Source organism: Ahaetulla prasina, chromosome 8, assembly GCF_028640845.1.
Source record: "Ahaetulla prasina isolate Xishuangbanna chromosome 8, ASM2864084v1, whole genome shotgun sequence".
In the NCBI taxonomy this organism is placed as follows: Eukaryota; Metazoa; Chordata; class Lepidosauria; order Squamata; family Colubridae; genus Ahaetulla; species Ahaetulla prasina.
In genome coordinates this window covers 83,957,919-83,982,756 of record NC_080546.1, presented here as the reverse complement: position 1 = coordinate 83,982,756, position 24,838 = coordinate 83,957,919, and the positions used below count along the sequence as shown (strand labels likewise).

At 45.9% G+C, this 24,838-nt stretch overlaps 1 protein-coding gene across 6 annotated transcripts in view; it reads right to left on the bottom strand.

The window, feature by feature from the left end:
• Nucleotides 1–24,838, bottom strand: part of PCDH7 (protocadherin 7) — a 666,099-nt gene that overhangs the window by 495,445 nt on the left and 145,816 nt on the right. The gene's annotated exons all lie outside the window — the stretch shown is intronic.

Genomic DNA, 24,838 nt, shown 5'->3' with positions numbered 1-24,838 from the left:
CTGAACCAGTCTTAGCAGAAGCAAGAAAGAGACTGCTGGTCACACACAAAAAATTCCTCTTTATTTACCTCTTGTGAATTAATGGCATTCACCCACTGAAAAGTCCAGGCAAGAGTCCTCCAAGGAGTTAACTGCAGCAACAGACTTTATCAGTTCCTTGCGATAATTGCCAGGTCGTGAACTCCCATCCAAAAGGCTGCAAATTAAGTTCTGCCAAGCAGTCTTTGTGGCAGGAAACACCAGGAGCAAAATCTTCAGAAACACGAACTGTTGTCTCCTACGACCACCACTCCCCTTTCCTTCTATTTATTTCTCAGCCAGGGAGGGGCCATTCAGTATCCACATGTGCTTTGCTTTCTTGCCCTCCATTGTTCACCTCTTCTAACTGCTCTGTGCAGACGTGCATCTGGAACAGGCCCCAGCTGTTCTTCTTCCTCACTCATATCAGCCTCCAAAGGCAGCTGCCTCTCTGGTGGCTGGGAAATGTTGGACGGCCCTGGCTCTATCTCTGCATCTGACGCAGAGCATCCATCAGAGCCTTCCCCAGACTCCAGAACTGGCCCAAGTTCCCCCCCAACCTTCTCATCGGCCGAGTCTGGTGGGAGATTGGACAACCATACATCCAGTAAGATATAAGGTCTTCTACCTTGATCAGGAGGTTTGATAGAAGACCCTTCCAGCTCTATGATCCTCTGATTTCTAGCCAAATTCTGTCCTCCTAACTCTACCTTGAGTCCCACAACTTTGTCCCTATTTTAGCCACAGCCCATAAATTAGGTTCAACATTTCCAAAACAGTTTCCCCCACTAAGCCCATGTTAGCCTGTACAAGGTCAAGGGGTGTGAAATTTACTTTTGGAATTTTCCCAAGTTTCTACAATCACCTTGGACTCCAGATTTCCATTAAGGTAGAAGAGAGCACTGGTCCACTTTTTGTCTAAGGAAGAGGAGGGGTTATGTGATAGCTCTTCTGCTTTCCTAGTGCTCTTAAGTGTATTTTTTCCTACCCTGTTTTCCCGTAAGACATCCCTTGATAATAAGCCCAAATGGGCTTTTGAGTGCATGTGCTAAAATAAGCCTCTCCCCCAAAAATAAGCCCTCTCTGAAAAAATTTAAACACAGAGCTGGAAATCAGGTAAGACGGTGAGAGGAGCCCCATCTTGTTCCATGCCCCCCAAAATAATAAGACCTCCATGAAAATAAGGCCAATAAGGCTTATTTCAGGGTTCAAAAAGAAAAAATAATTGCTACCAACCTGCCTTCCATTGAGGACCTGTATACTGCACGAATGAAGAAGAGGGTTGTGAAAATATTTGCAGATCCCTCGCATCCTGGACATAAACTGTTTCAACTCCTACCCTCAAAACGACGCTATAGAGCATTGCACACCAGAACAACTAGACACAAGGACAGTTTTTTTCCCGAAGGCCATCACTCTGCTAAACAAATAATTCCCTCAACACTGTCAGACTATTTACTGAATCTGCACTACTATTAATCGTTTTGTAGTTCCCATCACCAAACTCTTTCCACTTATGACTGTATGACTATAACTTGTTGCTGGCAATCCTTATGATTTATATTGATATATTGACCATCAATTGTATTGTAAATGTTGTACCTTGATGAACGTATCTTTTCTTTTATGTACACTTAGAGCATCTGCACCAAGACAAATTCCTTGTGTGTCCAATCACACTTGGCCAATAAATAAAAATTCTATTCTATAAAATTCTAAAAAATATAAGACAGGGTCTTACTTTTGGGGAAACACAGTATTAGCTGCTATAACACTGTCTTTTTCCCTGCAGTGCCCATAAAATAACAAGGAATGTGTGAATGTCAGTTTTCTTGACATTTCCTTTATCCCTTCTCTCTTCCTTTATGCATTTGTTTTGCCATTTGATCCTCCTTGCTTCCCGCTATATAATCAAACTATCTTCCTGTCTTTCTCCCATACTGGTCACTCACTTTTCTATTCAGCCCACGTTCATTCAGCATCCATTCATTCTTGACCTTATCTCTTCTTATTTTACTACACACCTTTCTTAAACATCCAATTCCCGTTGCAATCAACCGAGACTCGGCTTCTGTAAAGAATCCAATCACTGTCTTTCTCTTGCTAGACCCTGTCCTTAAACAAAATGCCAGAATGAGATCCGAATGAACTTATCTTCTGTCCTTCTATAGTTTAATCTTCTTCTAAGCAGCTCTCTTGGAAGAAATCTGACTTGATTAATTTATCAGAATAAAAGAATAATAGAGTTGGAAGGTGCCTTGGAGGTCTTCTAGTCCAACCCCTGCTTGAGCAGGAAACCATATACCATTCCAGACAAATGGCTGTCCAATCTCTTCTTAAAAACCTTCAGTGATGGAGCCTTCATAACTTCTTGAGGAAAGCTGTTCCATTTCTTGGATGTATAAAAGGCAGTAGGGGTCCTTGGCGCTCTTTGAGCTTACTTGTTTTCTTGCATTTCATTGCCTAACTAGGTAACATCGAGGGACATGGTAGCTCAGTGGTTAAGACACTGAGCTTGCCAATCGAAAGGTCGGCAGTTCAGCGGTTCGAATCCCTAGTGCCGCATAACAGGGTGAGCTCCTGTTACTTGTCCCAGCTTCTGCCAACCTAGCAGTTCGAAAGCAAGTAAAAAATGCAAGTAGAAGAATAGGGACCACCTTTGGTGGGAAGGTAACAGCATTCTGTGTGCCTTTGATGTTTAGTCATGCCGGCCATGTGACCACGGAGACTTCTTCAGACAGCGCTGGCTCTTCGGCTTTGAGACGGAGATGAGCACTGCCCCCTACAGTCGGGAATGTCTAACACATATGTGCGAGGGGAACCTTTACCTTTAGGTAACATCATCAGTGCTTGTAAGGAGTGCTATTTGCTGGCAGTTTATATTCTGGTGATTTGCCTGTGTACATCGGTGGGAGCGGTCTTAGGGATTATTTGGTTGGGCAGTTTGCTGGTGGCTTTTTGGCAGTTTCTTGTTTGGGGAATTGTTTACTTGATCGTTGGCCTGAAGTTAACCTTGAAGTTAATCTATGCTGATCTGGATGCTGAGAACAAAAAGATTCCAGCAGTAATCAGCACCCAGATCAGCGTAGATTGACTCTAAGGTTAACTTCAGGCCAAAAATCAAGTAAGCAATATCCCAATCAAGAAACTGCCAAAGAACCATCAGTAAACAGCCCAACCAAAGAATCCCTACGTCCGCTCCCACCCAATGGTGGGTTTCACATTTTGTTACCACTGATTCATTTCGTGTGCATGCCTTCTGCACATGCGCCCGGCCTTCCACACATGCACTTTGCTCACACGCATGCCTTCCGCGCATGCACCCGGCCTCAAAAACATGCCTAAATAGGACGGCATAGAGCCTGCCCACCCATGATTTCCGCTACCAGTTTTCCTGAACCAGTCCGAACCGCCTATATATCAGCTCTGTTCCCACCTACACACACAGGCAAGTCACCAGAATATAAACTGACAGCAAACCCCACTCCCTACTAGCATTGATAATGTTACCTAGTTAGGCTAATGAAATTTCCGCAAGAAAACAAACAAGCTCAGAGAGCACCAAGGACCCCACAGTCTTTCTCCCCTCCTCCTCTCCACAAACCCCATTCTCTTCTAGCACTGATGATGTTACCTAGTTTGGGTAATGAAACATCTTCAAGAAAACGAGCAAGCTCAGAGAGCACCAAGAACCCCTTATGTCAACCCTGAGCTGTGGTCACTTCAGCTTCCATTAACACCGCCTAGCAATCTTATCAGATCACCCAAGACTAGTGGTGGGATTCAGCCGGTTCGTGACGGTTCGTGCGAACCGGTAGTTAAATTGCTGGCTGGCTCCGCCCCTTCCAGGAGTCCCAATACACACCATTTTGGCTCCCAGGTAAGTGCAGGGAGGCCTCCTTGACCCATAATGGGGCACTGGGGGCTCACCCCCCTGTGGCCCGTTTTTACTCCCAGGAGGCTTCAGGGAGGCCTCCTAGGCCCAATATGGGCCACAGGGGGGGAAGGCACCCCCCGGTGGCCCATTTTTGCTCCCAGGGGTGCAGGAGGCCAAGTGCTGCCTGTCACAACCCCTGGCCGCACCCACCATGGCCACACCCACCCAGCCTCCTGCCCAAGACCAAAATCCAGAACAAACAGCTGAATATACATGGAAAATTAAGACTTACTTGCTCCCAGCAAGCTCCTTATTGTTATTGAACGTTATCAATAGGTAAAGCAGGCACGCAGCTTGGGATATTTTTCTCAACAGACCAAACATGGACTACACGATCATCAATTATGACAGACGCTAAACTATCCTAAATGTTAATAAGGGTTCTGTTCTTTGGGCAGGGATTCTGCATGGCATGGATTTCACGTTACCATCTGCTAATCGCTGCCGACCAAACGGAACTTAAGTGGGAGTGGTCCTCTTTTGCACCTTCGGCCATGTCTACTCCATCTGTGCAAGCTTCACGCTCGGCATCCAAGCGCTTCTGCTTACAGACCGATGGATGCCAAGCTTTTCTTTCTTTTTCTTTTTTTTTTCGTTTTCAAATAGCCCTGACAGGAGAGAGAACAGCTGGAGTCTGCCCATTGGCTTCCCACCCGTCCATTTCAATTCCTCAGATAATGGCTGCCCATGGATCAAAACCCCAAGATTAGAATACTGCTCTTAACCAGGGTTGGAACAAAAGCGAGGGCAGCAGGCCAGGTATAGTAAGGATGTTTGACAGCAAAAGCCAGCTGAATTATTCTGTGGGATTTGCTTGTATCTGGCAAACGGACTCTTTTTCGCAGCAGAAATGCACAGCCATTCATAATTTGATTCCGGAATGAATTCCAAGAAGAGAGGTAGAACTGGGAATGGGTCCAAAACCTATACAACTCCTTTGCTGCACCGCCGAGCTTCAGAAATTAATATCATAGCCTTTCTTTTTGCCCGATAAGAGCTCCACATATTTAACTGATTAACATTGTGTTGAAAAGACAAGAAATTGTTGGGATGTCACATATATTCCGGCTCACCTTTGGAAAAGGGTTAGCAACAACATGTTTGCAAATAGGAAAAATCAAAAAGAGGAGCAACCATGACCTGGATAACTGAGGCTCTCCGTAGACATTTAGCTATGCACTTTGGAGTAAACACCCTTTGAACGATGCAGGGGTTCCCCCCAAAAAATTGCAAACTACAGGAACCATTTGTGCTTCAGTTTGAGACGCAGACAACACTGACTTATCCCCAACATCCCCACGCCTGGGTTCAACAGTGAAGAAAAATAACAGCAAATACCGGTAGAACAATTCATTTAGCAACCAAAGTTTTACAACGGCACTTAAAAATGCGACCGATGACCATGTTTCACACTTACGGCCATTTGCAACATCCCCAAAGTTCTGTGATCAAAATTTGGACCCTTGGCAATTGGTTCATATTTATGATGGCTGCAGTGTTTTGGTTACCATGCTATAAAAAAGATGTTGAGACTCTAGAAAGAGTGCAGAGAAGAGCAACTAGGATGATTAGGGGACTGGAGGCTAAAACATACGATGAACAGTTGCAGGAACTGGGCATGGCTAGTCTAGTGAAGAGAAGGACCAGGGGAGACATGATAGCAGTCTTCCAATATTTGAGGGGCTCCCACAGAGAGGAAGGGGTCAAGGTATTCTCCAAAGTACCTGAAGGCCAGACAAGGAATGATGGATGAAAACTGAACAAGGAGAAATTCAACCTGGAAGTAAGGAGAAATTTTCTGATAGAACATTCAATCAACGGGACAGAAGTTGCCTTCAGAAGTTGTGGGAGCTTCATCACTGGAAGCTTTCAAGAAGAGACTGGACTGCCATCTGACAGAAATGGCGTAGGGTTCTCCTGTTTGGGCGGGCAGTTGGACTATATGACATACAAGGTCCCTTCCAACTCTGTTAGACACAGGGCAGAAAACATACTTCTCAATGAAAGTAAAAGGGAAAAAAATAAACTCCAGTGGCCTTTAGAAAAAAGAACCTTTGGGAAAACCAAAACCACTTCTGGCTGGCCCTAGAGTGGGGTGGGAATGGAGATTTTGCAGTATCCTTCCCCTGCCACACCCACCAAGCCACGCTCACCAAACCACGCCCACCAAGCCACACCATGCCCATCAAGCCACACCCACAGAACCAGTAGTAAAAAAAATTGGATTTCATCACTGGGCTAAACTGTAGGATGAACTTTTGTGGGAACCAGGTAGGCCAAGTCTAACAAAAAGAAGAACTCAGGATATACAATGGCAGTCTCAGGGGCTGTCACAGAGAAGAGTGGGTCAACCTACTCCAGTGATGGCTAACCTTTTTGCCATCGCATGCCAGGATGGGGTGGGTAGGGGTAAGGTTCGCGCACGCGCATGCCCACACCCATAATTCTATGCGCCCTGCTCTGTGCATGTGCACGCAACCTCCCTCCCCCCCACTTCTGGCAAGCAATGGCCCAGTAGGCCCGTTTTTCTTTCTCACTTAGCTCCAGGTCCTCTCTATGCATCTGGGGAGGGAGAAAACAGCCTTCTCCACCCCCTCGGAGGCCCTCCATAGGCCCCAAACGGCCCATTTCCCAACTTCTGGTTGGATAGGAAGTGATCTTTTTTGCTGTCCCCAGGCTCCAGAGCCTCTCCAGGAGTCTCTGGAGGCTGGGGACAGCAAAAACGTCACTTCCTGTCCAATTGGAAGTTGGGAAACAGGTTTGGGCCTCCAGAGGGCCTGGAGAAGGCTATTTTCGACCTCCCTAGATGCATAGGGAGGATCTGGAGCCAAGTGAGAAAGAAAAACAGGCCTTCCCACCCCCCGCAGGCCCTCCAGAGGCAGGAAACAGCCTGTTTCCCTACTTTTGATGAGCCAGAAGGCCCAAAAATCAACTGGCTGGCGTCAACATGCCTGCTGGAGCTGAGCCGGCGTGCCCACTGGTATGGCTACACGTGCCACCTGTGGCACATGTGCCATAGGTTCGCCATAGGTTTGCCATAGGTTCGCCAGCTTTGCTGGCTGAGGAATTCTAGAAGTTGAAGTCCACAAGTCTTAAAGATTGCAAGGTTGGAGACCCCTGGATTAAGAGGTTGGAAGGATATATGATTTACCCTGTGTTGTCACCAGAGTAGTTAAACCCAGCTCTTTCAAATTCTGAAACTGGATGGAAAGTCTCCCAGCCTCCCGTTCTCTAATGTAATTTGTTATTTGCTTTTATCAAACTGGGCTAACGTTTGCAAGGGAATCTATTGACTAAAGGACACGAGCCAAATCCAATCGATCAGTGCAGACGGTGCTTTTGAGCCAAGCGCCAGTAAACTGTGTGGAATTTTATCTGACATTGCAGCAAAAGTGAATCCAGAATATCCATGATCAACATTAAGCAGATACACGGAGGGAACAGCTATTTGGGATGGGTCCCAGATATGGACGGACACTTCATAAAGCCTTTTAGCACAGACTAAACACATGAGAGAGCCGTGATGGCACAGCGGTTAGAATGCAGAATTGCAGGCTAATTCTGCTGACTGCCGTCTGCTGGCAGTTCGATTCTCACTGGCTCAAGGTTGACTCAGACTTCCATCCTTCCTAGGTCAATTAAAATGAGGAGCCAGATTGTTGGGGGCAATAGGCTGACTCTGTAAACCACTTATAGAGGGCTGTAAAAGCACTGTGAAGCGGTATATATCATTTCCCCGAAAATAAGACCCAACTGAAAAATAAGCCCTAACATGATTTTTCAGGATGTCCGTAATATAAGACCTACCCACAAAACAAGCCCTAGTTAAGATCATCAGCCAGACGGACACTATTAGTATTGTATTTCCCTGAAAATAAGACCTAACCAGAAAATAAACCCTAAAGCAACTTTTGGAGCAAAACATAATTTAAGACCTGGTCTTATTTTCAGGGAAATAAAGTAGGTCTAAGTGCTATTGCTATGAGGCATCCTTGGTGCTGAGCTTGGTTGTTTTTTTGCAGATGTTTCATTACCTAGTTTATCTAGTTTGGATAATGAAACATCTGCAAACTCAGAGAGCACCAAGGGACCCCTCATTTCAACCCTCAGCTAGAAAAATTGTGGTATATAAGTCTAAATTTACAGGACCGCCTGCTGCTACCAGCGACCTCCCATCGACCAGTGCGCTCCCATAGGGAGGGTCTCCTCAGGGTGCCGTCGGCCAGACAATGTCGGCTGGTGACACCCAGGGGGAGGACCTTCTCTGTAGGGGCACCAACTCTCTGGAACGAGCTACCACCAGGTATCCGCCAACTCCCTGATCTCCGGACCTTTTGACGCGAGCTGAAAACATTTCTGTTCCATCGCACAAGACTGGCCTAATGGTTTTTTAAATGGGGTTTTTATGGGTTTTATAGTGTTTAGCCAACCTTAAATTTTCTTTTTTTTAAACTGGTTTTAATTTTTGTATCAATTGTTTAAGCTTTGGCTGTAAACCGCCCTGAGTCCTTTGGGAGAAGGGCGGCATAGAAATTTAAACAATAAATAAATAAATAAATAAAATAAATGCTATTGCTATAGATAAATGCAGAGTTTAATCATTGGTGAAATGTAGTTCATGCATACATGCATGTTTGTGTATGTATGTAGGAGAAGAGTAGGCAGAGCTGGGGGGTAGGAGTTAAGTATGTCATCAGCTTAGAGTCATTATAGTGTAAGCCGCCCTGAGTCTTCGGAGAAGGGCGGGATATAAATGCAAATAAAAATTTTAAAAAAATTATACTGTCACAATCAGTCCAGGTTCAATCCCACTTTAATTCCATTGACCATTACCTGGCGCCAATATACTGTAGTATTAAACTTTAGTTGACTAGGATCTCTTTCACCAAATTGATTCCTTTGATCGAAGAACAAAATATAAATACTTTTATTTCTACTTGGAAACCACTTCTGGACTTTGTGCTTGAGGTGGAAAAAAATTGGGTTTTATCAGTTAGATATATTTGTTGTTATAGAAGTATCTAGTATAAACTATTGTGTAAAAGCAAAAAAGTTGAGGTTTGATGTTAATGTCTTATTTTACTGCACCAAATGCCTTTTCTTTTTCCCCTTCTTTATCTTACTTTCCCCCTCCCTTCCTTTCTCCTTTCCCTATTCTTCCTACTACTTGCTTTTGTATTTTTGGTATGTTATAACATAATCTAATAAAACTGTTAAATAAGACTAGGATGCAATCTGGGTCAGGCACCGGGACCAGAGATTTTGTCTTCCAAGCTTTCGGACTTGTGCTGGAACCCATCTTCAAGGAAGAAACTAGGGCATACAAAACCTTTACCAGACTGATTCTCGAATACAGCTCATCTGCCTGGAATCCACACTGTATATCGGACATTAATACAATTCATTGGGTCCAGATGTATTTCACGGGAAGAGTCCTCCACTCCTCTGCTCACAATAGAATCCCTTATGCCACCAGATTAAAATTGTGAGCTTGGACAACCTGTAACTATGCCGCCTACAGTCTGACCTAAGCGTAGTACACAAAATTGTCTGCTACAATGTCCTACCTGTCAACAACTACTTCAGCTTCAACCTCAATAATACACAGGCAAACAATAGATACAAACTCAAGGTACACTGCTCCAAACTCAACTGCAGAAAATACGACTTCAGCAACAGAGTGGTCAATGCCTGGAATGCACTACTTGACTGTGTTGTGACATCCTCAAACCCCCACAGCTTCCACCTTAAACTGTCTACCGTGGACCTCATCCCATTCCTAAGAGGTCCGTAAAGAGGGCGTGCATAAGCACAAATAGCGTGCCTACCGTCCCTCTCCTACTGTCCCTTTATTTGTACTCATTTCCTGTGTTCATGTCCATGTTTATACCTGTTATCTTGTACATTTGACAAAACAAACAAACAAACTTCTCTCTAACCAGATTGGATCCTGCAACATTATCCTGGGTCAGATATATTTCACCTTCATTTGTTTAGTTGATTAGCTTCTTGTCTATAGAGGCTTGAATAATAGACCTGAACTGCAATATAGCGCATAGTCCCAATTCTTTCAGTCTGACAATATATTCCTTTTAGTAAAAAAAAAAAAATGTCAGTTGCAAAAGGTATTACCAGGCTCTTGATGTTTGATTGCTGTGGACTAACTCACCTTTCCTACAGCACCAAAAAAGAAGAAATATTTGTAGCTCGGGATTGAAATGAGGGGTCCTTGGTGCTCTCAGAGTGTGATTGTTTTCTTGCGGATATTTCATTACCCCAACTAGGTGACACCATCAATGATAATGAAACATCTGCAAGAAAGCAACCAAGGTCAGAGAGCACGAAGGACCCTTCATTTCCTAAAACATCTGCATGGCTCAGTTTTTTTCTACAGTTAGAAAGCAGCTCCAAAGTAGTTTATGGTTCTAATTATTAAGCTGTTTCTATATCCTTCCCAATGTGAAATGGAAAGTGCTTGAATGTCCTCCCTTTATTTCCACACTTTCAATTTCCCACAGGCGTGGGAAGAAACCATCCCTATTTTCACAGTCTTCGGTAGAAGACCAGATTTTTGAAAGAAAAAGATGCCATTCACATCTCAATTCTGCAAGCAACTGTTCATTGTCAAAGAGAGAGGGGGAGAGAGGAGAGAGAAAAAGGAGAGAGAGAGGGAAGAAAGGAGAGGAAGAGAGAGAGAGGAGAGAGAAGGGGAGAGGAGAGGGGGAGAGAGGGGAGAGAGAGGGGGGAAGAAAGGAGAAAGAGAGAGGAGAGGGAAGGGGAGAGGAGAGAGGGGGGGAGGGAGGGGAGAAAAAGGAGAGAGGGGGAAGAGAGAAGAGAGAGAGAGGAGAGAGAATGGGAGAGAGGAGAGAAAAAAAGGAGAGGGGAGAGAGAGGGGAGAAAAGGAGAGAGAGATGAGTGAGAAGGGAGAGATGGGAGAGGGGAGAGAAAAGGAGAGAGAGAGAGAGGAAGAGAGAAGAGAGAGAGGGAAGAAAGGAGAAAGAGAGGAGAGAGAACAATGAGAGAGAAAGGAGAGAGAAGGGGAGAGGAGAGAAAGAGATGAGAGAAAAAGGAGAGAGAGAGAGGAGAGGGGGAGAGAGAGTGGAGGAGAAAGGAGAGAGGGGGAGGGGGGAGAGAGAGAGAGATGCAACCCAGTTTCTCCAGTAAGGGGTTAATGCTAAAAAAGAGAGAGGGGGAGAAAAAAAAACCATGAGCTCCCACACAGATGTCTGCTGGAAATCTCCCAGGTTGCCAGGGTAGCACAGTGCACAGAGAGCGAGTTTTGCTCCCCTCAGGAACATGGAGTTTGATTGTAAGGTGTTCAAACAGAGGGACCACTGTAAGCCGCAGCGTGGCATGTCACAAAAAAAAAACGGCTCCTTTGCCCAATTCAAGAGAAGCCAACCACCCTAGCCCCGTTTTCTGCATCCCAAACCCCCCCACACACACACCCTGCCAAAGGAGAAGACAATCTGCCTCCGGCTGGCCTGCTTTCAGCCTGTCCGTGAATGCCCATTTAAAGATTTCCTCCCACCCCCCTCAATATCTTTACAGCCAGGAAGACTTCTACCTTGCAAAATAAAGTGCAGGCCTCAATAGCAGAACTCAAAATTTCTCGCCCCACCCCCCTCCACCCACTCCCAAACGGACAGAACCGGCAATCAAAAGAGCGAGCTGGTTTGTGCCATTCACCGTAGACAATTTAGATGTTAATGAGACTTCCTCCTTTCACATTCTGCAGAACCAAGGGGTGGTGAAGATGAGTGAGTGAGTCTCATTTTTTCCGTTCCATAATCCCATTAATAAATACTGCTTTGTGTGACTAAAGATAAAGCTTCCCCTCGTACATACGTGCTCGTCGTTCCCGACTCTAGGGGGCGGTGCTCATCTCTGTTTCAAAGCCGAACAGCCAGTACTGTCCGAAGACATCTCCATGGTCATGTGGCCAGCATGACTCAACACCAAAGGCACACAGAACGCTGTTCCCTTCCCACCAAAGGTGGCTCCTATTTTTCTACTTGCATTTTTTACCTGCTTTCGAACTGCTAGGTTGGCAGAAGCTGGGACAAGTAACGGGAGCTCACCCTGTTACGCGGCGCTAGGCATTCAAACCGCTGAACTGCTGACCTTTCGATTGACAAGCTCAGTATCTTAGCCGCTGAACCACCACATTGTGTTTTGTGTGAGTAGTGGGTTTTTTCTCCCCTCCCCTTCAGCGGCAGAAAGAAATCTTCCTCTCTCAGCCTCTATTTTTTTTCTTTTCTCCTTCTGGCAATACTGAGTGAACCTCACTATGAGGTGGTTTTACTTTTCAGTTTCTCTCCTGGAAGAGAAATGTTGAGGCAAATGGACATTAACCCATAACCACAGATCTGCGGTCATAGTGACCGCAACAGTTTTCCAAAAAGTTTGGAACACCCTTATTTTTAGAAATGGACCATTCCGGTTGTGAATAGCTTTAGTTTCCCCCACCAATAGGAGTGTACGGAGCATTGCGCTTGTGTCAGTTATTTGGTGTTTTATGTAGCGGCCCTTGAATTTGAGTTTCGGTCATTTTGACCGCAGATCTTTGTTATCGTATTTTTAATATATATAATGTCTGGGCCAGGTTTTCCAGCCAAAAAGAGTCTGATATGGTGATCCAAACTTCAAGGAAACTGTTTTAAAATGCTATGGAGAAGCAGAGAATGATCTGAGTGAAGTGGACTCGGATTGTGATGAAAATTTTGTAATGGACGATGAGGAACCTGCTGCCACCGCTGATTCTGACATCAGTGATGATGAAGCTCCCAATGAAATTGATGACCAGATACAATCTACGTCATGCAATCATTTATAGGACAAGAACAAATTCAAATGGTCTTCGGCACCTTTTGGAAGCAATAGATCCAGAACCGAATAGTCACAATATTGTTGTGCAATTACCTGGACTACGACCAGCAGATAGAAATCTCAGAAATTCACCTACTCCCCTAGAGATTTGGAAATTATTATTTTCTAAAAAAATTATTAGCGCCATCGTTCAGTGGACCAATGTAAAAATTAGAGAAGGAAGATTGAAGTTCAAAGAGGGAAAAGCAAAAAATGACCTGCGCGGTGTGGATTTGATAGAGATCAGTACATTTTTTGGTTTACTGCTCTATACATCAATTTTTAGATCAATCTTGAAGACATCAAATGTCTTTTTGCTACTGAGATCATTATGACCTCATGTCTGTAATAAGGTAGCCAAAATAGTACGTCGGTGGTTAAGGGTTAAGGCAAAGGTGGGTTTCAGCAGGTTCTGACCAGTTTTGGAGAACCGGTAGCGGAAATTTTGAGTAGTTCGGAGAACTGGTAGTAGTAAAAATTCTGACCCCATCTATTCTCTGCTTCCCAAGTCCCAGATGATTGGGAGGAAATGGGGATTTTGCAGTTCCCTTGGAGTGGGGATGGAATGGAGATTTTACAGTATCTTTCCCCTGCCATGCCCATCAAGCCATGCCCATAGAAGCGGTAGTAAAAAATGTTGAAACCCACCACTGGCTTAAGGCAAGGAGCTGGCTGGATGTAGCCGGCAGATGAAAGCATGGAATGTCCCTCCTGATCTAAAGTCTTCTTCTCCCTCCCTTCCACCAGCCCAATCTTCTGCTTGGGTTTCGTTAAGCTGTTAAGCTTTGGTGGTAAGCTTTTCCACCTTTCCTGCAATGGATGAAGACCATGTCGTGTCCCACTCCTCCGCTGACAGCCGGGTCAGGGAAATCCGAATCAGGCGTGCCTCCGCAGCTCTGCCAAAGTCCTAGCAAAGTCCTCAGGGCAGGCAGGAGACCAGAAAGTGACTTCAGCAAGATATGTTTAGACTTTGCCTAACTCAGAGAATGCCATAAAGCAGGTCCTTTATATAGGCCATGGGGTGTGGCTCCATGACTCAGCATTTATCCAGGCCTGCCCCTCCCTTCCTTCTGTTGCCTCCGTCTATCAAGTCTTCTGATGCGTGGGTCACTCCAGTCTGCAGCTGTTGGCAATTGACCTCCCTCAGGCTCACATGCTGTGGAGGAGGGGGAGGGGTCTAGTTGCTCCGTTTGCCTGGGCATGGAGCCAGAGCTGGGGGCTGGAGATACTTCCTCCTCTTCAGCCTGTCTGGACATGGAGCCAGGGCTGGGGCCGGGAGGCATACTAGGACATTCCTCCGTGTTCAGAAGCAGATAAGAAGGCCCCGGCTGTGGTGAGATCGGACGAGACACAACAGACCAGGCACCTGAGATGTCACCATTTGGACTTCAGGATATATCAGAATATAGGTAGCCCTCGAGTTACAACAACATTTGAGCCCACAATTGAGCCCCGTTGCTAAGCAGGGCAGTTGCTAAGGGAGTTTTGACTCAGTTTACAACCTTGTTTTTGCCACGGCTGTTAAGTAATTCCTGCAGTCATTAAGCGAATCTGGCTTTTCCCATTGACTTTGCTTGTTGGGAGCTAGCTGGGAAGGTTACAAAGAGTAATCACATTGTGGTTGTCATCACAATAGCCCTTAGACTGCTTTACAGTGCTTTACAGCAGGGGTCCCCAACCTTTTGGACCTCAGGGACCACTAAATTCATAATTTTAAATCCCACGGCCCACTAATATGATTTGCCTAATGACCAGCTGGGTGGGTGTGGCTAGGTGGTCATGTGACTGGGTGGGTGTGGCCAACTTGATGTCACTCACGTCGAGAGGCACCTCACCAGCCTCTATTCGCCCCTCCCCTCCCAGCTACTCCTCGCCTCCCCATCTGGGCTCCTTAGAGCCCCAACAGGAAGCAGTTGTTGGAGCTAAGCAGCCACCATGAGAAACAGTTTGCAAAAGAGCTCAGTTCAAATTGGATCTGACCGAGAAGGAGGCTCAGAAGAAGCACCTCATTGAGGACTACGAGCATGTGCTTTCCAAGCAGAGGGAAGACCTGTGGGAGTGCAAGACCGGGTCACAGCGCCTGGAGGCTCAGCAGGCTGAGATGGTCAGTCAGTTCCAAGCCATGAGGCAGTCCCACTGTAACAAGGCCCTCTGGCTCTTCACCACCACCAGCACTTCCCTCCAGCACCAAAGCCCCGCACCAGGAGGCTGAAGCAGACCCCAAGTCACAATTTCTGCCGCCCTCCGACCCACACAAAAAGACCCCGAAGGGGGAGACTCTCTGTAACAACACAAATGTTCATTGCACATATCTAGCCCAGGGGCCATAGTTTGAGGACCCCTGATTTAGTGCAATATAAAAAATGCAAATAATTTTTCTGGGGACCACCAAAATCTTCTCGGGGACCACCAGTGGTCCATGGACCACCAGTTGGTGACGCTGCTTTACAGTGTTTTACAGCCCTCTCCTATCCAACCTGCAGCAGAACTGACCCTACTTGGTTTCCAAGTCAAAAGAAGACCAATCAGATGCCGCCATCTTACACATTTTATTTTTCCTGGGTTTTTTTTTTAATGGTCTCCTTCATGCTCAGGTCTGAGCCTGAATTATTATTTGAGAACTAAGGTAAAGGTAAAGGTTCCCCTCACACATATGTGCTAGTCGTTGCTGACTCTGGGGGTGGTGCTCATCTCTGTTTCAAAGCCGAAGAGCCAGTGCTGTCCAAAGACGTCTCCGTGTCATGTGGCCGGCATGACTCAACACCAAAGGCGCACGGAACGCTGTTACCTTCCCACCAAAGGTGGTCCCTACTTTTCTACTTGCATTTTTACGTGCTTTTGAAACTGCTAGGTTGGCAGAAGCTGGGACAAGTAACAGGAGCTCACCCTGTTACACAGCAGCACTAGGGATTCGAACCGCTGAGCTGCCGACCTTTCGATCTACAAGCTCAACGTCCTAGCCCCTGAGCCACCCTGTCCCTTACTATTTGAGAACTAGGTACTGCCAATTTATTGGGAACATTCAATTTTATTTTATTTTTGCTTACTTCATTCCTCATTTACTCACAATCCCATGTCTGTTTTCAAAATAACTGGCTGATATAGAATCTTTTGTACCTTTCTGGCCGACTTCAGAAAAAAGAGAAGAGGGTTTGGAAAAGCCAGACAGGGAAATCCTTTTGCTATACAGAACATAAATCCTTCACATATCCCATGCATTTTAAAATACTGAGTGTCAGGCTTGTTTTATGGCTTGGTATTTTTGTTTATACTTTAGACTTAAGATTCTCTGAAGAAATACCCCTCACACCTACCGCTAAATGGAGAGAAAGAAGGTTAGAAAGATTTATTACTTTGCCAAAGCTGCCACGCAGGTCACCAGCCAGAAATGTTTCTTTATCATAAGGATGTTCTGTTTACTCTTCTTTTTAAAGGACACCATTTAAAAAAAAACAAAACGAAAACCCTCAGCTCACCTCTAAACTACCACCAAATAAAATAAAGTACATTTGGTACTTTGGAAAATAATACAATCCATTCCAGTAGATCGCATGGATGAGTTCATGGAGCTTCATAACATTTTTGTATAGAACAATTCTTTTGTATGGAACAATTCTATCTTAACAATCCTTCAGACTGTTGGAAATGCAAAAAAAAGTTCCCGGAACATATTATCACCTCTGGTGGACATGTCCTAAGGCCAAAAAATATTGGTCCAGAATTAGAAACTAAATAGAAGAGATAAGTGGATATAATGTGGACTTGAAACCAGAGACATTTTTACTAGGGATATTAACCAGAACCTACAGTAAAGAAATTCAATATTTGATTTTACACATAATTACTGCCGCAAGGATTGTCTATGCACAGTTCTGGAAAAATGAAAAAGTACCAACCGAGGAAGAAGAAATCAAGAAAATTCTGGATTGTGCAGAGATGGATAAATTAACAGAAGAAATGAAAGAAAAGGAAGAGACAGAATACTATCAAGTATGGACCAAGTGGTACGATTGGTTAGAGAACAGGAAAAGTAAATGTGAATAAATGATGGAGAAGAGAAGGTGACAAATGTATAAAATATTGTGAATGAATAAAACTACAGTAGATATAAAGGGACGATAAAGATAATAAAAGAGGGGGAAAAAGGGGAATATATAAAGCAGAAAGTTTGTGGAATGAAACTGACATGTAAAAAGAAAACACATATTATGTGTTTGTGTTGTGTATGTTTGTGTTGTGTTGTTGTAGTAAAATCAATTAAAAAAAACTTAAAAAAAACATTTTGTGTGGAAGTGAAGGATTCATTTACCTTCCCTACCGGTCTGCAAATGTGAGTGCATCCTTTGTACATGTGCATGGCCTTCCGAGCATGTTCTTTGCTTGAGCATTATGTCCTCCTGCAGTCGCTGCTACCAGTTTGCCCGAACCGGACAGAACCAGCTGAATCCCACCACTGAGTGAAGAAGGCATTTCTCAAAGAATGCTAGGATTCAGATTCGCTCAACAATACTTGCTGAGTACTGTTGTGGGAATACATATTTTAACTCGTATTGAGTATTGCAATAAATTAGAGCTGTTTAAAATAGAAATGGGATTCTGGTAGCTTTTGTTATTGAACTGTCTCATCAATGAGACCCAGCCAGAGGTGTGATTGTCGGTGATGATGAAAAGTGAAGTTTAGCTAAATCTAGCCAAGCACCCATTTTGCATTTTTTGTGCTAATACAATGATGAGATTAACCTTCTTTCTCTGTGCTTATTACAGGACAATATTCAAAACACCCAGGCAGCATGTTAGATGGTCATTCAAGCTAGACCTTCTCAAAGTAGATGGTCATTCAGACTAGACCTTCTCAAAGTAGACGGTCATTCAAGCTAGACTTTCTCAAAGACCATAATGTAGTTATAGTCTACGTGATTGCCCAAACTTAGAAAAGCATCTCTGACCCAGTATGTGATGCCCATCTCTGTGGCTTGGTGGGTGTGGCAGGGGAAGGATACTGCAAAATCCCCATTCCTCCCAACTCCAGGGAAAGGATACTGCAAAATCTCCAGTCCCACCCCACTCTGGGGCCAGCCAGAGGTGGTATTTGCCGGTTCTCCGAAGTGCTGAAAATTTCCGCTAATGGTTTTCCAGAACCTGTCACAACCTGCTGGACTTCACCCCTGCTCTGACTTACAGTCTACATCTAGGGAAGTTACCTGTTCTATATCCTGAATGAAAATTCCAGACATCATGACAGTCTAAATCCAGCCTCTGAGACTCAGAATTAAAATGGGGAAATCATCACGTTCATTTCTTTGTTTGTTTGGGTTTTTTTTTCCCCTTTAGGAGCTTGAAAACCTTTTTTTTTTTTTTTTTGCATTTATATCCCGCCCTTCTCCGAAGACACAGGGCGGCTTACACTATGTCAGGCAATAGTCTTCATCCATTTGTATACTATATACAAAGTCAACTTATTGCCCCCCAACAATTTGGGTCCTCATTTTACCTACCTTATAAAGGATGGAAGGCTGAGTCAACCTTGGGCCCGATGGGACTTGAACCTGCAATATTGCAGGCAGTTGCTGTTAATAACAGGCTGCATTAGCCTGTTGAGCCACCAGAGGCCCTTTGGCAGAAGATGGATACACAAAGATCTAAATCTGACTTCTCCCGTTCCCCGGATGGTCAAGACCCTCAGAGCCTGGGCCTTCGTCTGATGTTATGCAACGCACGGTCCGTGGCCAATAAGGCCCCCCTAATACATGATCTGATTCAGGGGGGTGCCGCGGATATTATAGGCGCACGGAGACCTGGTTGGGCACTGAAGGGGCGTGCCCTGGTTGAGATGTCCCCACGGGCTTTCCGTGCATCCCACCAGCGGAGGGCCCGGGGTAGGGGTGGGGGGGTGGCGGTTGTTATTAAAGAAAGTCTAGAGCCGAGGGAGACCACTGTACCTCAGATTGCCGGGTGTGAATCCCTCTTTGTGAGGTGGGGTTATAGATGTCAGATGGGCTTGCTGGTCGCGTACCTGGCTCCTTGCTGCGTGACAGCCGCCCTGCCCGAGCTCCTGGAGGTGCTTGCCGGGTGGCAGTGGAGACCCCAGACTTTTAGTCATGGGGGACTTTAACTTGCCATCTGCTGGCTCGTCATCGACAGTAGCTCGGGAGTTCATGGCCTCCATGACGGCCCTGGACCTGACTCAAGTAGTGGATGGCCCTACTCACATCGGGGGAGGCACGCTGGACCTGATTTTTATCTCTGGTCAGTGGTTGAAGGATCTGGACTTGGGAGATATAGTCACAGAGCCTTTGTCATGGTCAGATCACTCTCCTTCGCCTGGACTTTCTGACCGCTACCCAACACCGCAGGGAGACGGAACCATTACGCTGGTACCGCCCCAGGCGCCTGATGGACCCAGAGAGGTTCGGACGGAGCTTGGGCCATTCCTGAGGGTCTGGCTCACGGCACGGCAGAGGAACTAGCTGCAGCCTGGGAACGGGCTGCGGCTGGGGCTTTAGACCGTGTCGTGCCTCTGCGGCCTCTGACCCGGCGCAGATCCCAACCGCCCTTGGTTCTCCGAGGAGCTGAGGGGGATGAAACGCCGGAGAAGACGCCTAGAGAGTTCTTGGAGGTCCAGCCGTTCAGAGGCTGATCGGACACTAGTTAGATCCTATACTAGGACCTACCTAGTGGCACTGAGGGAAGCGAGGCGGGGCTACGCCTCCTCCCTCATTGCGTCGGCAGATAACCGCCCAGCTGCCCTGTTTCGGGTGACCCGCTCCCTCCTTCACCAGGGGGAGCGGGATGACCCGTTGCAGGGACGTGCTGAGGAGTTTAACGGTTATCTATACGATAAAATCGTTCAGCTTCGGGACGGTCTGGACCAAAATTGTGGCGATTCGGACGGGGCGTCTGAGGGCGGTCTTGGTGATATTGTTTGGGATGAGTTTGACCCTGTGGCTCCCGAGGACATGGACAGGTTGCTGGGTAGATTGAATGCCACCACGTGTTTACTGGACCCGTGCCCCTCCTGGCTGGTGCTGGCCACTCAGGAGGTGACACGAGGCTGGCTCCAGGGGATTACGAGCGCTTCTTTGTTGGAGGGAGTCTTTCCGGCCGCCTTGAAAGAGGCGGTGGTGAGGCCCCTCCTCAAGAAGCCTTCCCTGGCCCCAGCTTGTTTAGGTAATTATCGCCCGTCTCCAACCCGCTCGCGAAGGTTGTAGAGAGTATGGTGGCATATCAGTTTCCCCTGCACCTGGAGGAAACTGTCTATCTAGACCCGTTCCAGTCCGGCTTCCGGCCCGGTTACAGCACTGAGACGGCTTTGGTCGCGTTGGTGGATGATCTCTGGAGGGCCAGGGATAGGGGTTGTTCCTCTGCCCTGGTCCTATTAGACCTCTCAGCGGCTTTCGATACCATCGACCATGGTATCCTGCTGCGCCGGTTGGAGGGATTGGGAGTGAGAGGCACCGTTTATCGGTGGTTCTCCTCCTATCTCTCCGACCGGTCGCAGACGGTGTTGACGGGGGCAGAGGTCGACCCGCGGCGCCTCACTTGTGGGTGCCGCAGGGTCGATTCTCTCGCCTTCTGTTCAACATCTATATGAAGCCGCTGGGTGAGATCATCAGTGGCTTCGTGTGAGGTACCAGCTGTACGCTGATGACACCCAGCTGTACTTTTCCACACCGGGCCACCCCAATGAAGCTATCGAAGTGCTGTCCCGGTGTCTGGAAGCCGTACGGGTCTGGATGGGGAGAAACAGGCTCAAGCTCAATCCCTCCAAGACGGAGTGGCTGTGGATGCCGGCATCCCGCACAGTCAGCTGAGTCCACGGCTGACTGTTGGGAGCGAGTCATTGGCCCCGATGGAGAGGGTGCGCAACTTGGGCGTTCTCCTGGATGAACGGCTGTCTTTTGAAGACCACCTGACGGCCGCCTCCAGGAGAGCTTTCCACCAGGTTCGCCTGGTGCGCCAGCTGCGCCCCTTTCTAGACCGGGATGCCTTGTGCACAGTCACTCACGCCCTCGTGACGCCTCGCCTGGATTACTGCAATGCTCTCTACATGGGGCTCCCTTGAGGGGCATCCGGAGGCTTCAGTTAGTCCAGAATGCAGCTGCGCGGGTGATAGAGGAGCCCTCGTGGCTCCCGTGACACCTATCCTGCGAGGCTGCACTGGCTACCTGTGGCCTTCCGGTGCGCTTCAAGGTGTTGGTGAACGTCTTCAAAGCGCTCCATGGCATAGGGCCGGGCTATCTACGGGACCGCCTGCTGCTACCGAATACCTCTCACCGACCCGTGCGCTCTCACAGAGAGGGACTCCTCAGGGTGCCGTCGGCGCGACAGTGTCGTCTGGCGGCGCCCAGGGGGAGGGCCTTCTGTGGGGCTCCGCCTCTGGAACGAACTCCCCCCAGGACTCCGTCAACTTCCGGACCTCCGAACCTTTCGTCGCGAGCTTAAAACTCACCTATTCATCTGCGCTGGACTGGGTTAGTTTTTAAACTTATGGGTTTTTAATGGGTTTTATTCTAAATTTTAATCATGGCCAATTTAATAAGTTTTTTAATTATATTTTAATCGTATTTATATTGTATTATTTTGTATTTTTTATCAGGCTGTGAACCGCCCTGAGTCCTTCGGGAGAAGGGCGGTATAAAAATTTAAATAATAAATAAATAATAAATAAATAAATAAATCAAGATTTACTGACCCAACATAAACCAGCTTCAAATGGGAAGGTTTCCCATCCCTACAAAATTAAATCCTGATTTGAGGATTTCAAAGGCTCCCCAAGATTCATATTCTGAACAGGGGGTTCTCTTTATCTCAAACTAGGGGTGAAATCCAGCAGGTACTGACAGGTTCTGGAGAACCCATAGCGGAAATTTTGAGTAGTTCGGAGAACTGGCAAATAGCACCTCTGGCTGGCCCCAGAGTGGGGTGGGCGTGGGGATTTTGCAATATCCTTTCCCCAGGAGTGGGGTGGGAATGGAGATTTTGCAGTCTCCTTCCATTGGAATGGGGTGGGAATGGAGAGTTTGTAATATCCTTCCCCCAGGAGTGGGGAGGGAATGGAGAGTTTGTAGTATCCTTCCCCCAGGAGTGGGGAGGGAATGGGGATTTTGCAGTATCCTTCCCCCTGGAGTGGGGTGGGAATGGAGATTTTACAGTATCCTTCCCCTAGAAGTGGGGAGGGAATGGGGATTTTGTAGTATCTGTACCCTGGGGTGGGGTGGGCATGGGGATTTTGCAGTGTCCTTTCCCCAGGAGTGGGGTGGGAATGGGGATTTTGCAATCTCCTTCCGCTGGTACAGGGTGGGAATGGGGATTTTGCAGTATCGTTCCCCTGCTACACCCACCAAGCCACATCAAGCCCACCAAGCCACGCCCGCAGAACCGGCAGTGAAATAATTTGGGTTTCACCATTGTCTCAAACTGTATGTATTTTCTGATATTTCTACCAGCCTGCATTAATTTATTACACTGCGAGTGATCTGCAATACGATACGCCAACATGTTTGAAATAACACGAGGAATCAAATTAAAACATACAATCCAATTAAATACATAAAAACATCTGTAGCGACAAACCAACTCGCCTACTTTACTCTCAGAAAGAACCTCTTGAGAGAGAGAGAGAGAGAGAAAGAAAGAGAGAGAGAGAAAAAAAAATCTCTTTTATTCAATATCCTATTCAACTTGATAGGTCACACTGTTCTAGGTCTCCACTGCAGAGTTAGGGAATTGTATGTTCTTATCTCATTTTCTGTTCAAATATATCTGTGCCTTCTATCTCGAGTTTTTTGTAATTCAAAGCTTATTGCAGATGGAGTTGGCAGATGCAACATCCTTCGGTTTTCAGATCAGTTCTAAAACGCCAAAAATCCCAGAGACTTTCCTGCCACTTCAATACACCAGTAAAAAAAAAAAATAATCCAAAAAAACTATTAAGTTACCCTGCTTTTTTTCGATACCAGGACGTGTCAAATTTAATTACATAAAAGAGAGACAGATTGACTCCACACACACATTTCAACCAGTGCGTGGGTATTGAAGCCATCAAACCCAACCAACATGTCCCTGCATTTTAAGGCATGCACAAAATTTGTCAACATTCATATGCAAATGTGATTACAAGATACAGATAGCTAGATAGCTAGAAAGCTAGAAAGCTAGCTAGCTAGTTAGATGCTAGTTAGCTAGATAGTTAGGTAGCTAGATAGCTAGATAGAGGATAGATAGAGGATAGATAGAAGATATTCCAGAGAACAAGGTGGCTGGATGGAGTCACTGAAGCAGTAGGCATGAGTTTAAATGGACTCCAGAGGATGGTAGAGGACAGGAAGGCCTGGAGGAACATTGTCCATGGGGTCGCGATGGGTCGGATACGACTTCGCAACTAACAAGAAGAAGAAGAAGATATTCAGTGCTGTCATAACTTCAAATGGTCCTCAACCAGTGGTGGGATTCAGCCAGTTCACACCACTTTGGGAGAACCGGTTGTTAACTTTCAGAGCAGTTTGGCAAACTGGTTGTTGGAAGAAATCATTAGGGCAGAGAACCGGTTGTTAAATTATTTGAATCCCACCACTGTCCTCAACCAACTGTAAGTCGTTGTAAGAAGAGACTACTTGTATTTTTATAGGTTGGAGAAGGAGATAGAATTACGGGAAAACCCTATCAAGATGCTAGGCCTTTCTTTTTATTTTTCCTTAGTAATATCTGCAGAGAAGAATGAATGAATTTATGCCAGGAATAAAAAACATTTGGGGATGACATCATGATACTAAAGTAACTTCAAGCATTCCTGTATATTTTGATAGTCATTTAGAGACTGCGTATCAGAGGTGGGTTTCAGCAGGTTCTGACCAGTTCTGGAGAACCGGTAGCCGAAATTTTGAGTAGTTCAGAGAACCAGTAATAAAAATTCTGACTGGCTCTGCCTCCATCTATTCTCTGCCTCCTGAGTCCCAGCTGATCTGGAGGAAATGGAGATTTTGCAGCATCCTTCCCCTGGGATTGGGGTGGGAATGGAAATTTTACAGTATCCTTCCCCTGCCACACCCACCAAGCCATGCCATACCCACAAAGCCACGACCACAGAACCGGTAGTAAAAATTTTTTGAAACTGCTATGTATTTAATACTAATCAGAGATGACAGTAAGTAGTACTATTGCCATTACTTAATACAGGTAGCCTTCGACTTATGAGAGTTTGTTTATGACTGTTGTTGTGTCCCAAGGTCATGTGATCGCTTTTTGTGACTTTCCAACAAGCAAGCCAGATTTACATAACAACCAGGTTACTAACATATCAGTGGCAGTGAATCACTTAGCAATTGGGTCAAGAAAAGTCATAGAATGGAGCAAAACTCACTTAACAAGTGTACAAAGGAAAATCTAGAATTGTTACTCTATTTCTTAACCAAATGGTGAAGCATTGAAATGTGATGTGTGTGGAAGTAATCAACAACTATGTAATACAAATCCAGAATAATTTCCTTACCCATTCATTCTTCAATGAGCCATCCTAGGTAGCTAAGCTAAACCTTGTTAACTATGCTCAGAAGAGAAGAGAAGAGAAGAGAAGAGAAGAGAAGAGAAGAGAAGAGAAGAGAAGAGAAGAGAAGAGAAGAGAATAACAGAGTTGGAAGGGACCTTGGAGGTCTTCTAGTCCAACCCCTTGCTTAGGCAGGAAACTCTAAACCACTTCAGACAAATGGTTGTCCAACCTCTTCTTAAAAACTTCCAGAGTATTCACAATTTCTGGAGGCAAGTTGTTCCACTGGTTAATTGTTCTAAATGTCAAGAAATTTCTCCTTAGTTCTAAGTTGCTTCTCTCCTTGATTAGTTTCCACCCATTGCTTCCACCCATTGCAAAGTTAATAATTAACAGAATTATCTCCATCCCCTAGTTAAAATCTAGAATAATTTTAGCCATGCCATAGTCTTGATGGATCATGTTTAATAATATCCAGGTGGGATCTTCCATTTGCAGAAAAATGAGACAAAATTCTGGAAATATTTATGTTT